We start from the raw sequence: 18,011 nt of genomic DNA, 5'->3' as shown, positions 1-18,011 counted from the left end.
ATGGTCATAATTATGTTATATAAGCTAGGTTGAAGTGGTGAGTTTTCAGGCGTGATTTAAAAATGCTAGCTGTTGGTGCTTGCCTCACTAGCAGTGGTAATGCGTTCCACAGCTTCGGTGCACAGACAGAGAAAGCCCTTTCTCCACGGCTTTTTAAACGTGCATTTGGAACAGCTAGGAGGAGCTTATCTTCAGACCTGAGAGCCCGCGGCGGGTTGTAGTAATGGACAAGTTCACACAGATATGGAGGAGCTTGATGGTTCAAGGATTTGTAAGTCAGAAGCATAATTGTAAAATTTATCCTAAACTGCACGGGCAACCAGTGGAGAGATTTCAGAATTGGAGAAATGTGTTGTCTTCTGTCAGCTCCAGTCAGCAACCTAGCTGCTGAATTCTGGACCAGCTGAAGTCTAGAAAGAGCTGCTTTACTGATGCCATATAAGCAGGAGTTGGAGTAATCCAGCCTTGAGGTGATAAAAGTGTGGACCACCGATTTCAGAAGACGGACACTCAGGATGTGCTTTAGTTTCGAGATGCGTCTTAGTTGGTAAAAACATGATTTAACTGTGTTATTGACCTGGACATCCATCTTCAGAGCCTGATCCATTTTTACTCCAAGGTTGGAGATTACAGAGGATACATTAGGTGAGAGATAGCTGAGGTCATGTTGATGAGTTGCCGTGGTACTGTTAGGACTGAAAACGATTACCGTAAATCCTCTAATACAGGCCCGGGCCTGTATTTGACTCAAGCTCATCAAGCTCCAGGCCTTTATTGGAAGGAGGGCCAGTATTAGAGGCAGGCCTTTATTTCTATTTGAGCAAAATGAACTAATTGTTCGCTGGAGTTTTTGACAATTAAAATTGCACCCACATTTTCAAAGTTAAACGCATTTCTTTTAACAAGGGTAGTTCCTGCTTCAGCCCTCTCCCCCTGCGCAGCAGCCACAAACTCACTGATGCGCCTGCAGCCTCTCGGAGTTCCTGCTGCTCTAAACATTAAAATAATTATTTCATTTTCTGTTCCTCACTTCTGATGACCTTCAATGGTGTCTGTTTGTTGCAACAGCAGGTACAAAAACTAACTTGTTTTTATTTGACTATTTTTCTGTCCTGTCTGTTTATTATCTCCCTGCATCTCCTCTCAATTCTAAAGAAAAACTGCTGCCTGGGTTCATATATATTCACCTTATGAGTTACCTTTGAACTGCAGTTCTAAAAGATCTACCGACCGCAAAAACAGCGGAGCGCTCGCTGTTTGGCGGCCGTATCAGTGATCAGCGCGTCGGAGGACAAGGTGATGCCCGCAGCGCCCCGCTCCACAGCATGTTGCGATACACATCAGGCGCAAATAAAAGACAGAAAACATTAAAGGAAATGAACCGACATGAACGATCGCGTGTCAGTACCTACGGTCTGGCACAGCTGATCACAGAGAATGTGATCATACGATAATTCAATAGGGAGCGTGGTTTCACAGACGCGGAAGTGATAGCGTCGGTGAAACGCCGGCTGCTCTAGGAAACCCCCTGAGCGTTCGAGCGTCAACGAAGTGACACGGAAATGCCGGGCTTTCCAGAAGTAAGTAAGATAACTTACTATGAGCTGATAGTTCGTTGGATTGATCGGTAGGTTGGAAACTCTGATCATGAATCTGAAGAAACGATGACTGAGTGGTGAGCTGGAAAGGCGACTTCCGTTTATAGCCGCTGTTTGTGACGTAGGTGCGACGTGGAGGGAATCCCCGCGAGGGGCATGCTGGGAGTCCCTACTTCGCGGATTTTCACCTATCGCGGCCAGGTCTGGAACATATCTACCGCGATAAACGAGGGATTACTGTAGTTCATACACCCCCTACTGCTGCTCTCCAGAGTGTTCTGCAGCATAATCAGCACGTTCTCTTTGAACTTGATAGTGTAATGACCTGGCTGGGGTTGTAAGCCAGGTGAATTCTGGGTATTGTGTTATATGTGTTTCCTATGTTCTGCTAGTTCCTATGTGCTGATTTGCGTGTTGTGTGAGTGTTATGTAAGCCACAGGGAAGGTGATGTGTGTTCTGTGGAGCAGGTTGAATTAGCATGGTTAACTGACACCGTGACTCTGTGTGTTAGGAGCGTGATAGAGGATCGTGTCTGTAGCGTTACAAAGCGTTGAAGAAAAAGCCTAATAAAGGTCTGCGTGAACCCCTACTGCCACCTGCTGGTTGATTTGTGGACTTTTACCTTGCCGCTGGGACGCTCGTACTTGCTTGTTACCACATTCCATCCGGCCACAATAAGAGACCGGCAATTATTTACCTCCGCTGACTCCGACACCGGCCAAAATTGGAGACCCGGCCTGTATTAGAGGATTTACGGTAAGTCAGTTTTGGAGTCATTAAGATGGAGGAAGTTGTCAGCTAGCCATTGCTTGACCTCAAGGATACAATCAGACAGAACTTTCGTTGATTGAGTTGGCTTGAGTTGGCTAATGTCGAGTGAAGCAGGCTAGAGGCGAACGTTGTTCTAACGCTGAGCTAACAATGCTAACAGTGAATTAGTAACATAGGCTGTGTCTCAATTCAGGGTCTGCATCCTTCGTCGGCCGGATTCGTCGGCCGGTTACGTCACAGCACCGCGACTCGGCCTGTCCCAATTCGAAGACTTCTTCAAATGCGGTCGACGAATCCGGCCTTCTTTTCACCTGAATGAAGGATGGGTCCGGTGTATCCTTCAATAGGTAGCATTTCCCAAGATGCCTTGCGGGCCGGCCAGCAGAAAAACTTAAAAACAATGGCGGACAGTGAAGCGGGAGCTGTTGGAGAGGATTGCGCATATAAATGTCAGTATAAACTTGAAAACTGTTAGGTTAAGGACTTTTTGTAATACATGAACGTTATTTTAGTTAGAAATGTTACAGTAAAAGTGCTTGTGTTGCGGTCTCGGCTCGTATGTTCGGCCGCTCGGTGTCGTACTTCTCCCGCTACGTTTTCCCCCTGATTTTAATAGGAGTTTGTATTTTAGGGACAAAAGAGAAAACCACGGACTTTATTAAGCTTAGGGCGAAGATGGACCACATGATCACTGGAGCAAAGTATTCGGCGGCTGTGGCATGGAGGTACAATAACATCTCATATTTTAAAAACTGGTTTCAGTTTACTTTTTTCTGCGAAAACATGAAAGGAATAACCGGTTGTCCTCTTTTCTCTTCCTGTTTCTTTTCTTACATGTTTGTTAAGACTATTCTGGAGAAAATGGGCATCCAGGGGAAGGTGACAGCGATGACCAGCATCTGGAGCTGATCTGGGAGGACATGAGGCTGCAGAGGGAGGCAGAGCAGCAGAGGGCACAGGAAAGAAGGGATTACTTTGACAGCTTTTACTTTGCTAGAAAAAATGGTTAAGGAAGATTAAACATGTACATATAAAAGAAATATCTAAATAAAATCAGTTCTGCATTAAACTCTTGAATTTTATTTTGGTTTACAAATGAGAATTGTTTACTAGAGGGTATCCCGCTGGGTCTTAAAGTCTTAAAAGGTGATAAATCGGTTTTGGTCAAATTAAGACCCTTAGAAAGTATTAAAAACTATTATCACATCTTTGCTCAGACTCAGCTAGTCGAAAGTATTTTCTCTGAATTAGCTCTCCAACAGTCAATGAAATGATTAAAGATCTAAATAAAACTTCGAGCTCCATCGTTTAAAGTTCCTTCTCCCGTCTGCTCAGCGGTTCCACGGTTGCTAGGTGACGGAACGTTCGCCGAGGGAGAGGCGGGGATTCATGAAGGCTAGGCCTGTCCAAATTCACAGCCGTTAACATCTGGTCTACCCGGCCGACGGAGGACCCAGCCCACGTCGGCCGAGTAGGCTGGGTCCTTCGAAGGATGCAGACCCTGAATTGAGACACAGCCATAGTCGGCTCTAAAAATATCTCAAGCTACCTTTTCAATTTCAATAAAGTTGATACTGAAGTGAAATTTATGCATGAAGTGAGGAATGAGTCAGTTGTGGCATTTTACTTCCAAGGCGGCAAACAATAACACTTCCCCTATGGCGGAGACTACTAAAAAAAGTTTAGTAAGTGCTTACTACCATAAAACATCCCCAAGAATGCTAAAATCAGATCTGACTAAGTATTTATCTACTTATCAACTTAGTGTGTCTGACTCATCTTCACTTATCATCTAGAATTGTCTGGTGCTGATCCATAACTGGAAATAACCATGAAACTCACGGAACGGGAATGAGAAAGTCAGTTTTTGTTTATCAAACAAGGTTGAGGTTGAGAGCTGATGTGAAACCAGTGTGATCTCAAAACAGCCTAAATGTGATGAACGCCACCCAAGAATTTTCTTAGTCAGACAATAAATCTTGAAGTTATTGTTAATAAATGAAAGAGGCCATGAGAACAGAGAAGGATCAGAATTATCTGCAACAACATCAGCCAGAAGTGATATTCACCTGAAGTCAAACAGAAGTCATCTGGAGGTTTGCGTCAGGAGTCCACCCCCCCAAGAGTGTTACGCTCCTGCGGTGCATCATGAACACTGTTTTATTGATGAGGCTGCAGTCACAAGGCCATCAGGAGCTTCCTTTGTTTCAGCCCTTCGGAACGAACCATCAGATATGAACTCAAACGCCTCCTGAGAATTTACCAGTGTTAAAGGGAAAGATTAACCTGTTCTCAGACATTAGGGTAAAAATTACATCCCAGTCTAAATTGTCCACAAATATCCATCTCTACAAGAAAAACAAGGATGTTCTTTGACTTCAGACCAGCTAAAGCTCCACATTTATCACCTAATTAACGATGGAAGCGTCCCCAGAGTTTCAAGATGGAATTAGATCACAGATTGATACGTAATTACGTTTGGCCGTGGATGAGTGGTTTCTGTTACGTGTCTAATAAGCTAATGGAAAGCTGCAGCGCCACGCTGTAGCCTTTTTAATAAGAAGCAGTGAGATGTATGAAATAATCCTACATCTCTAAGAACACTTTGTGACCTTTGGAAGTCAGAGATTTAAGCTCTCTAATCTCACCACAGCCTCACAGTCTTAAAGCCTTCAGGTTCTGTAAAGCTCTGAGGAAAGTGCTGATGTCTGCATTTGGCAGAGTGAGTCTTGGTACTATTCACTAAGACATTAGTGGGTCACATGGTCTGATGGGAGCATGAAGTAATAGTATATCTGGTTACATCTGATATATAAACAGCACCACATCCTACAGCTTTAAAGTGATTTAAAACTCAGATTTTGTATTTTATTCCCTTGTGCTTCATTATCTTATCTCTGTGCATGAAAACTGAGCCATGCTTAAGCCCCAAAGCTATTTTCTACGATGGTGTTCTTTCTGTGTTACAGTACAAGGTCCAAAACAAGGCCGCTTACAGTTGGAAGGACTGAAACCTTTAATGCCATTTGGATTTGTTTTCTGCCAGGAACATACAAAGAAGACTCCAACCAGTGAAGAGAAACATTTGCTTGAGTCAGTGTGGACTGTAGCTGACCCGAGAGGTCTGGCTCTATGCTTAAAAGGTCTTTTAGGATCAACCAATAGAAGAATACTTCTTCTAACCCTGTTTTTGTTCAATCCTGGCTCATGAGGGTTGCTATCCTGTATAGGTTCTGCCTTTCTGGGCTCCAGCACACCTGATTGAAATCAGTGCGTTTTTAATTCGGAAATTAAAAAGTTAATTCAACCATTGAATCAAGTGTGTAGGAGCAGGAAAACTATTCAATTCAATTCAATTCAATTCAAAAATACTTTATTAATCCCAGAGGGAAATTGATTGCTGTAGTAGCTCAGAATAATAATAATAATCAAGTCATCAAAGAGTCATTGTATATTACAATGGCTGTTGGCAGGAAGGATCTTCAGTAGCGGTCAGTGTTGCAGCGAAACTGAAGAAGCCTCTGACTGAAGACACTCTTCCGTTGTCAGACAGTCTTGTGAAGAGAATGCTCAGGGTCGTCCATCTTTTTCTTGATTCCTTGCTTAAAACTCATTTATTCAACCTGGCTTTTATGTGGGATGATTTTATTTTGTCATTGTCATTATTTCTCATTTTCATTGATTTTATAATTGTGTGACATAATGTTGTTTTTATCCTAACTTGCTGATTTTCATGGTTTTATGGTTTTTGGTTATACTTATTTGCAATTTGATCTTCTGTGTTGTACAGCTCTTTGGGTTGTGGAAGCAATAATAAGTGTGCTTTAGAAATAAATGTGACCTTGACCTTGACCTTGGAGAATCCTTCTTTGCATTATCTCCTCCAGTGGTTCCGCAGTCGTCCCCAGAACAGAACCAGCCTTTTTATTAGGCTGTTGAGCCTTTTCAGGGCCCTGCTTCTGATGCTGCTACCCCAACAGACAATGGCTGAAGAGATAACACTCTCAAAAACAGACTTGTAGAAGATCTGTAGCATTTTGCTACAGACATTGAAGGACCTAAGCATCCTCAAGAAGTGCAGTCTTCTGTGTTCCTTCTTGTAAACGGCTTCGCTGTTCTTTCTCCAGTCCAGTCTGTTGTCCAGGTGAACTCCAATGTATTTGTACTCCTCAATCAAGAAACGGTGTTTGACTCCACCCTGTTTCTTCTGAAGTCTAAAATCATCTCCTTTGTTTTGTTCACGTTCAAGGTCAGATGATTATTTCCACACCATGCCACAAAGCGCTCCACCAGCTCTCTGTACTCAGCTTCCTGTCCATCTCTGATACACCCGACAACTGCAGAGTCATCTGAGTATTTCTGTAGATGACAGGTCTCTGATTTGTGCTGGAAGTCTGAGGTGTACAGGGTGAAAAGGAATGGTGAGAGTACAGTCCCCTGTGGTGCTCCAATGTTACTGATCGCCTGGTTTGATGTGCAGTTCTTCAGCTTCACAAACTGTGGTCTGTTTGTCAGGTAGTCTTTAATCCAGGCGATAGGTGAGGCCCCCACCTGTGTCTTCTGGAATTTCTGGCAAAGTACATCAGGCTGGATTGTGTTAAATGCACTGGAGAAATCAAAGAACATGACCCTCACAGTGCTGCCTGCTTTGTCCAGATGACAGTGGGTTGGTTGAAGTAGCTGGATGATGGCATCTTCAACTCCAACTCCATGGCGATAAGCAAATTGCAGCGGGTCCTGATATGTCCTAGTTTGCTTATTCAGGTGGACCAACAGGAGTCTCTCCAGGACCTTCATGATGTGGGATGTCAGGGCAACCGGTCTGTAGTCATCATTGACTGATGGGCAAGTTTTCTTTGGAACTAGAACAAGGCAGGATGTCTTCCACAGGACTGGAACCTTCTCCTGGGCCAGGCTGAGGCTGAAGAGGTGCTGCAGAATCCCACAGAGCTGATCTGCACAGGCCTTCAGTCCTCTGGGGCTGGCACTGTCTGGACCTGCAGCCTTGTTTCTGTTCAGTCTCTCCAGCTGCCTCTTCACCTGACTTCTAGAGACAGATAGGTGGGAGGGGGATGTAAATGGGGCAGCAGCATCTTCTGACTTGGTTGAAAACAGATTTATAGAACCAGAAGAGTCCATGACTGTGTTAGAGGACAAAAGAGCTGGCGTGTGACAGGAAAATGTTGGATCAGAGGAGGATGGGATGTCTGATTGGCTGGGGACAGGCAAGGAGGATGCTGGGTTTGTTCCTGAACTGAACATACTGAAGAACTTTTTCAGTTCATTGGCTGTGTCCAGCCTGTGATCTTCTTCATCCCTGACCAGACATCTCTGATATTGTTCCTCTATAGTTTGTTCTCCAGCTTCTTCCTGTATGCCTCCTTGCTGTCTCTGATCTTGATCTTCAGTTGCTTCTGTATACTCCTCAATAATTCCCTGTCTCCCTCCTTGAAGGCTCTTTTTTTTTCCTCATTTAGCAGATTCTTCAGTTCACTAGTGATCCAGGGTTTGTTATCAGCGAAGCATCTCACTGTTCTGGTGGCTATGATGTTGTCCACACAGAAGTTTATATAGTCAGTGACACATCCAGTCATGGCATTGATGTCCTCTTCATATCCTTGGCAGAGAGTCATCCAATCTGTGGTCTCAAAACAACTCTGCAGGGCTTCTTCAGCATCCTGTGGCCATTTTCTCACAGTTCTTCTTGTCACAAGTTGCCTCTGAACAAGTGGTTTGTATTCTGAGCAGAGAAAAACAAGATTGTGATCTCATTGTCCCAGAGGAGATCTTGTTTTGGACATGCATGCATTCTTTACATTTGCATAACACAAATCCAATGGCTTGTTTTCTCTGGTGGAGCAGCTGACAAACTGTTGAAATGTTAGAAGTGTAGCACAGAGCGAGGCATGATTAAAATCACCAGATATAGCCACAAATGCATTGGGGTGCTGGGTTTGTAGCTTAGCGACAACGGAACTGATGGCATCACATGCATTTTCAGCAATGGCTGAAGGTGGGATATAAACGGTTGCCAAGACAATATTGGTGAACTCTCTTGGCAAATAATATGGGTGAGAACTTACTGCCAAGAGTTCAACATCTGGGCTGCAGAGATGACATTTCACTGAAACATGACCTGGATGGCACCATCTGTTGTTGACAAGCACTGCCACTCCACCTCCTTTTCTTTTCCCGCTCCTCTTCAGATCTCTGTCTGCTTGTACAGTTAGGAATCCTGGCAGAGAGACGCTGGAATCGGGGATATGGACCTGCAACCACGTCTCAGTGAAACACATAACACTGCACTGCCGATACTCTGGCTGAGTCCTTGAAAGGGCTTGGAGTTCATCCATCTTGTTGGCCAGTGATCTCACATTGCCCATTATGATCGATGGATGAGATGATTTGAATTTCCTCTTTCTCTGTCTCCGTTTTGCTCCCGTTCTGCACCCACGCTTCTTGCGTTTTAGCTCATTTGGGATTTGTGGATTCAGTTGAGGTATTATTTCAGTCTTTCCAATGTTAATCAGCTGCTCCCGATTGTAAACCAGATTGTTGCCATGGTTACACACCATAACAAATGCTCAAAAAGTGAAAAAAGTGAAAAAACAGCTGTAAAAATCCTCTAAGCTTCACAGCACTAGAAACAGAAAAGTAAAATTTGCAAAAATATTCAGTTTTTCTTGAGAAACTAGAAGAAAAAATGTCCAGAAAAAGGCTAAACTTACATATAGTCAACAGAGCTACTCCAACATGCAGCCACTCAGAGCAGCACGGTTCCGGAAAGTTCAAACATGCCGCACATTGACTGTCGAGGACCAGTATTAGACACCACCATTTTCATCCCTTGTTAAATTAAACCTTTTTAACAGTGATCTGAATTTATTCAATTATTTACTTACTTATCTTTTGGAAGATCATGCATTTGATCTGTGGTCTCCTTGTGTACCAACAATATTATCCATCATCAATCACAAACTACCAGAACTGCAACACACGTGATTTCAGAAGTCCACACAATAACAAGCAAGGAGAAAGACAGCGTGCATCTAAAAAGGTTTGTGGTTTAATTTTTTTTTCTTTTTTCATCAGCTATGGGGGCTTCACAGGAGATGACGTACATCCATCTACATGCAACTTTTATTTTGAATGATTCCAGATGTTTGACACCACTTTCATGTTTGACTTCCTGTCTGGCCCAAACTAAATAGCAGAGATTGACGTGTTTTGCAAGTGTAGGTTTTAAAAACTAGACTCGAAATGTAATAATAGCATCCCTTTGCTTTGGGGCTCATCCAAAGCATTACACTTTGTTGCTAATGGAAAGAAATAATTGCCACGAAGTATGTTTAAATATGTTTCACATCAGTGGAAATGAGGCTTAATACATCTCAGTTCCTAACTTTCAAAGTCTACTGGTTGTGCAGCACCAGGCTAAAGACCAAAGGTGACAGATCATTTGCTGCTGTGGCTCCCAGACTCTGGAACTCTCTCCCCCTGAGACTTAGATCAGTGGACTCAGTGGTCTCCTTTAAAAAGCAGCGAAAAACTCACCTGTTCAGGCCATAATCACCACCCTCTCCTTATTTGGCTCTTTCTACCAACTCAACCTTTCCCGGTGTCCACTGATTTTCCTCTTTCCTATTCATTTTTTCTTTCCCTTTCCTTCAATTTTTGAATCGTGATTTTTTTCTAATTTCAACCATATTTTTTTTAATCTTTTTTATATGTGTATGTGATATGTATGTACGTAAAGCGCCTTGGGGTTTTTATATTGAGAGGTGCTTTATAAAAGATCATTGTCTTTTTAAATTCTAAAACATTTAAATTAAAATGTTCCTGAGCTCTCCTGTTGTCAAAACTACACCCTGAGTCCCAACTACGGCTAGAGTTAGGGAGGTCAAATTAAGTATGAAATGTTGAATGTATGAAAATCAAACATGTGTCTATATACTGTTTTCACACTCACTTGTAAAATTAATATTAAAAAAATTAATAAAATAATGGCAGCATAGATAAAATAATGGACTTTCAGTTAAAAAGAAGACGTATGACACGTGATAAATAAGAATGTTTAAGTGTATCAAATGCATGAACCTTTTTCATAGCTATTTCAGCTTTAATATAGTTAGAAGCCCAATGTTAAATGTCAATTTCACTTCACTGTTCCTGTTCAGGTGGACTAGGTCATACGTTTTTAGTTCAGTGGGAGCTGAACCTCAGTAAAAGGTTGTGAGGGCTCATAGAAATGTAAATGTATTACCATCGTTTTAGTACTGTTTTATTAACAAGAATGTATATAGAATATTATATAACCTTAGTATTTGGTGGTATTTACATAAACACATTTTGGCACCAGACCTGATCATGATATAAATAATAATGAATGGTGCCCCATACAAAAGCTTTTTCTAATTTAATTATAAGGTTAGGTGTAACAAATCATAGTCAGAACTGTTCTTATTGTCATTAGCAGTAAAGGTCAGTTTACAGCACGAGGAACTTGTCTTGGTGTCAGGCGCAATAATAAATAATGGTACCAAAATAGTTAAAAGACATACTATAAATACCATACAAAAGAGTAGAATAAAGAATAATAAGATTATCAGAACAGATCTGAATTAAAAATGGCACCCATTCCATTTAACTTGTAACGTGAGGAAATATGGGTTTTCTGTCACAATGGTGGTGTTGGACGCAGCTGGGTCAAAGCTGGGTCATTGAGAACTTTCACCCACAGATTAAGACCTGAACGCCAGCGAGTCTGGGAGGAAACCATAACATCAGCCACCTGCAGTCTACCAGAAGATGTGTTTCCATGAGTTGTACCCAGACCAAGTCAAAACATAAAGTTTAAACTTCTTTTTCTTGATTTTAATGTTAAAGTAACCATTATCATTTTGCTCATTATAAATGTGTTTAATCAAATGAATGGTTCTTATGCTTTGGGGTAATTATAATGGCTTAATGAATCCATAATTAGATTGTGTTGAGGATGTTTGTGGCTGACCTTCACACACAAACCATCACACACACCCACACACATCTTCCCACAGTAAACTCCAGACACATTTGATGACGCACACGTTTGCTTTGAGAAGAGAAAGGTTTTTGGTAAGTTTCAGTCTTATGATTCCAGTTCGTGCTTGACAACGAAAGAGAGAGGACGTGTGAACAACCGCTAACGGGGCACGGAGCCCATTGGCTCAATCCCCCCACCCCACCCCCCCACCCCCCCTCTCACGCTGTTTCTGTCAGCCAGACAGAATAGCTGAATCGCAACTTCTAACGCAGACTCATTACCGAGTCTTTTGATTTCTGAGTGAATTAACTTAAGAAAGCGCATCGACAAAACGCTTTACCATCAACGTGTACCGAGGGCAACTCTGGACCGGTTCGCGGCGCATCTTTGTCTTCTTTGCCAGCCAAGGTGCCCTGGATGAAACATCATCCTAAGGTGACGTCCCGGGTCCAACAGAGGGTCCGATTTTCGGTGAGGCAAAACACGACAGATAGCGTTTTGATGCATCTTTTCCAACTAAACCTAAGTTTATTCAAACCATCACTTTTCACTCAGACACCTGTTTCTTCCTGAAGCAAATTCAGACTCACACACGCATCCATCTCACCTCATCTCACCACACTTTGCACCCACACGCATCCATAATCAGATCATATCACTCTCACAACTCACAACATTCTCAATCTTCATAAATTCACCAGAAGGTCTATTTGAGCAAGAACAACATATCAACTGTTAAAGATTGTCCCACAAAGTTGCCAATGTTGATTGTTATTTCCTGTTTGTCATTTTCAAAATCATTAGTTTAATTTGAAGAATTAAAACTTTTAATTGTCAAACTGGTTTCCTCATTGAACTGAAACACACACACTCAGATATTATCGGCAGTTTATCGATGAAAACAACCTTTGAGTCTTCTTAACAATAAAACTGAGTAAAGACAGTTTCTCCTTACAATATGGTTAAACCAACCAATTTTTCTTTACAAACTTAATCATCTGGACCTTCTATTTCATTGAAATCCACCGAACAGGTTATTTGATTATCATTGTTATGCTGACATCATAGACATGAATTCTTAGACGATTGGGCGCAGGAGAGCATCACCGCCATATCGGATTCGTCTCCTCACTCTCCAAAGTCAATGCAGAATGAGCAACCAATAGAATTTTACATTTTAATTTTTTTACTTTAATCATATTTATATTTTAACTATCATGCCACACCATATCTGATTTTGTGAAAAACATTGATAAAAATGTGTTTTTTAGTTGTGTAATTATGTTCCTCTGTAGAAATTAATGCACTGGGGCGAAGGAGACCTATCTAAAATGGCGGCCGGGCTCTACATTGGTTTTTTCAACATGGCGCCTTCGCGGTGGGCAGACTCAAACGTTTGACTCCGCCCATGTTGCGCCCTGCCCCAATCTGCGTACTGCAATCAGGGGTATTTGATCTATTTAGCCAGCTGAAACGTTTAAGTTGTTTATATTTTAGTTGTAATGTTTATTTTCTGCAAAATATTTATGTCTCTAAAAGTTCTTTGAATTTGATCGTTCCTAAACAGCATTTTAGTTGAAACTTTGCTTACAAATGGACTCACACTGGCTAAATAAACAAATAAATATAAAAACAAGCACATTAGTCATTATATTTTAAACGGTATACCAATAAATGGTTGTAAACATAGTACTGGCAAGTGTAGCTAGAGAGGAAGAAAAAAGTCAATGCTGCTCCTAGGAGGCGAACCTGGGCAAAACAGCATGTTAATCTGACTCCACAACCACTTCACCATTACATCTGGTAACAGGCAAGTGGTGTCACATGTAATTGTGCCATCCAGTGTGTTTTTGTAGATGGGATGTATGGTTTTTCCGGCGGTGTCACAGTGGAAGTCATTTCAGAAATAATTTGTCAGAAAATTCACTGAGTATCCAGATTTGAGAACCAAGACCAGACCCGCTTCAGGGGGAGGACACCAAATTGAAGCTGAGATGGGAGGAAAATGCGTGCATGAGGCCAAAAATGGCTTTGGCGTATTTCTTATGAGGAAATGACAATATAACACGGTAAAAAGTTCCAAAAGTTAGATTTTTAATTATATGGAACCTTCACAAAAACTTTTCAATTAACTTCTCATCTCCGTCCTCAATCTTGCATTTTAGATGATATTAGCTATAACACCCTCTTTGGTTCCAGAATGCTATCAGGTCTGACAACTGGAAGGAATTGGACTGACTCTGATGGAATGGGCGGGGCAGACTCTGGTGCAGCTCCGCCTTTGTGGTTCTGCAGCGAGCACTACTTGGAAAAATGTGCGCAACTTTAAGTTGACTAAGGACCTTGCTTACGCGCATTTTGGACATGGAGATCACCTGCAGTGCTGCTGCTGAGAAGGATAAAATTATGAAATCCTGCAGCATTATCACTTGTAGTTTTAGTTTTCACACAGAACAAGACCCCCCACACACACACACATGCACACATACACACACTCACGCGCACACTCACACACACATGCGCGCACACACACACTCACAGCCTGAAGACAGAATACGGAATGCAGAAATCAGCAGGGGGACAGATTGAGACAGAATGTCATGCGTCTGCGACAGTGTCCTATCACTGTGACTCGATTAATGATGCACCCTGGCTACTTGGACAGGGAAGTTCTCCGTTTGGCTGACTGATTAGTGCGTGTGACTTTTACCTGGGAGTCTGAGGATCGAATCCCGATTGGACCATATTTTTTTAATATCCGCCACTGATCTCTCTGAAGAATTCACAACATTGACGGCTTCAGCAACGCTGTGCCACTCCGTGGATTTTCTCTTATTTGTTTCGCAAAAGCACTTCCTTTCATTTCTCCACCTCACCCACAGGTACCTCAATTTCTGCTTCTGTGAAATTGCGCTTTCCTGCCTTGATCTACGGTCGCCATCATCATTGGCAGAGCGCTGGAACAGCCGGCTGATGTATATGCATGAGATCCACAAGGCCCTTTGCATTGACTATTTGTGGCAGTAAGTGGGCGTGGTGAGGGCGGGATGTGACTAAAAAGCAGCTGAGAAACATTCTCGTTAGTCTCCGATTTATGAAGCGGAGATTGCGTGCAGCTGTGCGTACTCCATGTTTTATAGATCACAAACCTACTTGGTGTAAGTACATTTTTTTTGCTGAGCTTAAGTACGGTTTTAGTAAGGATTCTATACAATGTTTGATAAATGAGACCCCATGGCTTTTAACGTTTTAGTGGATGTTGAATCTGACCCGGATGTTTTGTGGGTTGTAGGGCTCGGGTCATCAATTATGACATAGACCAGAGCATTGTCAAGATAGGGAGGGCACAACGCTGCCTGTAGCTATAAAACTTTCCAACATGAACCTCCTGATGAAAAACAAATTACTCAGAGTACATTTAAAGTGTTTTTGAAGTTACCGTGGCTACTCTGTAGCTCATCGTCCCCAGTGTGTGAATGGGTGGATGACTGATTGATTTGTGAAGCACCTTGAGGGGTTGCCGAACCCTAAGAAGGCGCTACAAATACAGGCCATTGACCATTTACAATCAAGTGACTGTCCTTCAAACAAATCCCAAACGCTTAATTAAATTAAAAAATGATAGAATAGTTTCTGGTTTATATCTATCAGTTTTGTGCTTTATTTGATACTTTGGTGCCATAGAGAACTTTGTCCACTGTTTCTTATATCTTGCTATAAATTATTTTTTCTCCTCCTAAACTCTCAAATTTGGATAAATTTGTGTATGAATTCACCCCAATAATCAAGTTGGGCCTCACGAGTAATTTTAAAGCTCAGTGTAATCCCACAATACACAGTTTTAGCTTTATGTTCAGTACAAACAGGTTCTAAGAGCATTTCAAAGATTTCCTTTTCTCGCCAAGATTAGCGCTGACGCCAGAAAAACTAATCTTCCAGCTCACAATACACACCAAGTCACACCTATTACCCTGAAACTAAAGCCTTCACTACAACCTAAAGAGCTCATCTGCTTACAATGTGTCTTTATTTGCACTTCTATTTCAAAACAAATACCATTAAAAAATAACAATATCCCGTATCCCGTATAGTTAGTTAGGGCTTTTTAGTTTAAGTCATGACACCTAGAGCAGTTTTGCTATTTACGGTCAAACAAGCCGATATGCACAACAACTTTATGACTATTTAGACAGAATCTTTTTCTCACAGTTTTGCTCATAGGAGTTCCAGGATAGATTATCTTTTAAAACTTCCAATCCTCACTCTAACTAATGTTCTCCTTGAGCTCTGTGAGATGGACCAGTGTGATCCAGGATGAGTCCAGCAACTTGGTATGAACAGCAAACTAAAAGTGGGAGTCTAGGCATGGGTGGAGACTTACGTCCTGTTTGAAAAAAATGCTTCTGAAAGAGGTATCGCCTGGCGGACCGAGAGAGTGGCACTGAGGCAGTGATAGACGGCACCATTCTCAAAAGTCACTGAAACCACTGTGCAAAGTTTCCACCAACCCCCACCAAATCAATCAAAAAGGAGCAGCAGATTAGTTCACTTATGTAAAGCTTCTATTGAACATCGAGTGTGTTTGTCCCAACAAAATTAGAAAGTGCATCCATGAGTAGATTTTATTATGTGTGAGTTTGGAGGAGCGTAAGAATGATTACACTCCAATCATATCAGAACACATAATCCCTTTACAGAGGCCTTGAGTTGCACACTGAGTGCTCCACATTTGCCTCAGTGAGGAGCTACACATAGGACCCCATGCACCCTGCCTGGATTAAATGTGAACTATAACATTAGAGCACACAGGTAGGTGGTGAAAAGGAGAGCTGGAAGGTGTGTAAGAACATGATGAGGACTTAAGTTGAGCAGCAAGTGGGTTCCAAAAGTTAGCACAATGCACACATTCACAGAACATCATTTCAAATCAGCAGCAACGAGTAACGAATCATCAGGAAACGGTTAAACCAGATGCAGAGACTTGGCAGAGAAGGTACAATCCGATCACTGACAAAATGTGCACATCTCAACTTATCTCCCAAAGAACAGATGTTTATTTTCCAAATTTCATGATAGTTATCTATATCCTGACGAGGCAAAATGCAGTTTACATGATGTGTTAGTAAGGATTTATTTGAGTGTAGAAGTGTGCAAAATGTAGATGTTTAGCACATTTATGAAGAAAAAAAGCAGGATGCATTTTGTTTCACCTGATGCTTTGCCCTGATTCCCAGAATATGTTGATTGCATGGAAGTAGACTGAAAGGTGCCTTTTTCTACAGGTCCAATGATGGGAAAGCATTTCAATCAAGCTGACCAACCACCAGGGACACATTTCCTTTTTACAGCCTGTCCCTTTACTCTGACTCATGTTGATTTTTTATCTTCAGAAAATAAAAGGAAAAACATCTGGATGCAGGGCAGTTCATGATAGAAAAGATTTTTATGTTGGATTTCTTTAGTGAATTGATGGAAATGCTCTTTCTGGTTTACTAAAAATGCAAAAAGCTTGTTTTTCAACTCTTAAAGTGACAGTGTGTATTTTCCCTGGTGATGGGGGCATTAGATACCAAAATCATTGCAAGTAAGCATTATTTATGTGTTCAGGTAAGACCTTATCAACAGATGGCCATTAGGGTAAAAAATCCCTGGGAGTGCAACTTCCAGCAAAATAACAAGAACATCAGATTCCCTTTCATCACTGGCAACGAGTAAAGAAGTAATTGTGTAAAAGAACAATGTTCATTAATGCTGAAAAAATTTGACCCATTTGTTATAAATATATCTGTCCTCACGGGCTTCCGTAGAAGGAAACATGGCATCCAATACGGCGTTGCCCAGAGACTTAGACCTGCTCCCATGTATTTTAGACCTGATTTTATGGTTAAATGTTATGAAACCACCAATATTTTTCAACAATTGGGTATCTTTTGATTCATTTACAACTTTTCAATTGATATTTCCAGAGATTAATGGTAAAAACTACATATTGTCACTTTAAAACTGTATCAGATTTGATTTGCATGGAAAGATATTAATGGTATGTATTGTTGAATTGTTGGTTTATACACAGGAAAATTTTAATAAATTATACTCAGAGCAATGTATTTATTGTTTGAAGGAATTTTTTTTGTATTATTTTTTATTTATATTTTTTGCAATACATTTGCCAAAAAATCTTGTGTTCTGGTTTTAGGGGGTGGACTGAGGTAGGGGTAAGGTGAGGTTGGGGTAGTTCAGGGAGTGGGGGGCAGAGAACGACAGGATTATAAGTCTTGCTTATTATTGTTCATGATATGTAAATGTATTGTTTTTGATTGGTTAACAGCAATGCAACTCTTCCGCTGTCATCATACACTCTCCTTTCTTGGGTAAAAATTGTTACTTTGATGTGTTATCACTTTTGACCAGACCACCTCCCCATTTATTTTCTAATGCAGGTAATAGGGTCTGACGAAAATACATATGTTAGAATGGCCTGCATCGTATTTCAAAGGAACAAGTACCACACAGTTTCTCAGGGAACATCACTTGTATTTATGAATGTCCACTACTGAGAGACAAAACATGTCATGAGCTACTGGATGGGTTTTACTGAAACTCTCAAAACATCTTTAGA

This window comes from Nothobranchius furzeri, chromosome 2, assembly GCF_043380555.1.
Source record: "Nothobranchius furzeri strain GRZ-AD chromosome 2, NfurGRZ-RIMD1, whole genome shotgun sequence".
In the NCBI taxonomy this organism is placed as follows: domain Eukaryota; kingdom Metazoa; phylum Chordata; class Actinopteri; order Cyprinodontiformes; family Nothobranchiidae; genus Nothobranchius; species Nothobranchius furzeri.
The sequence above is the reverse complement of the archived record's forward strand: the minus strand, read 5'-3'. Positions refer to the sequence as shown.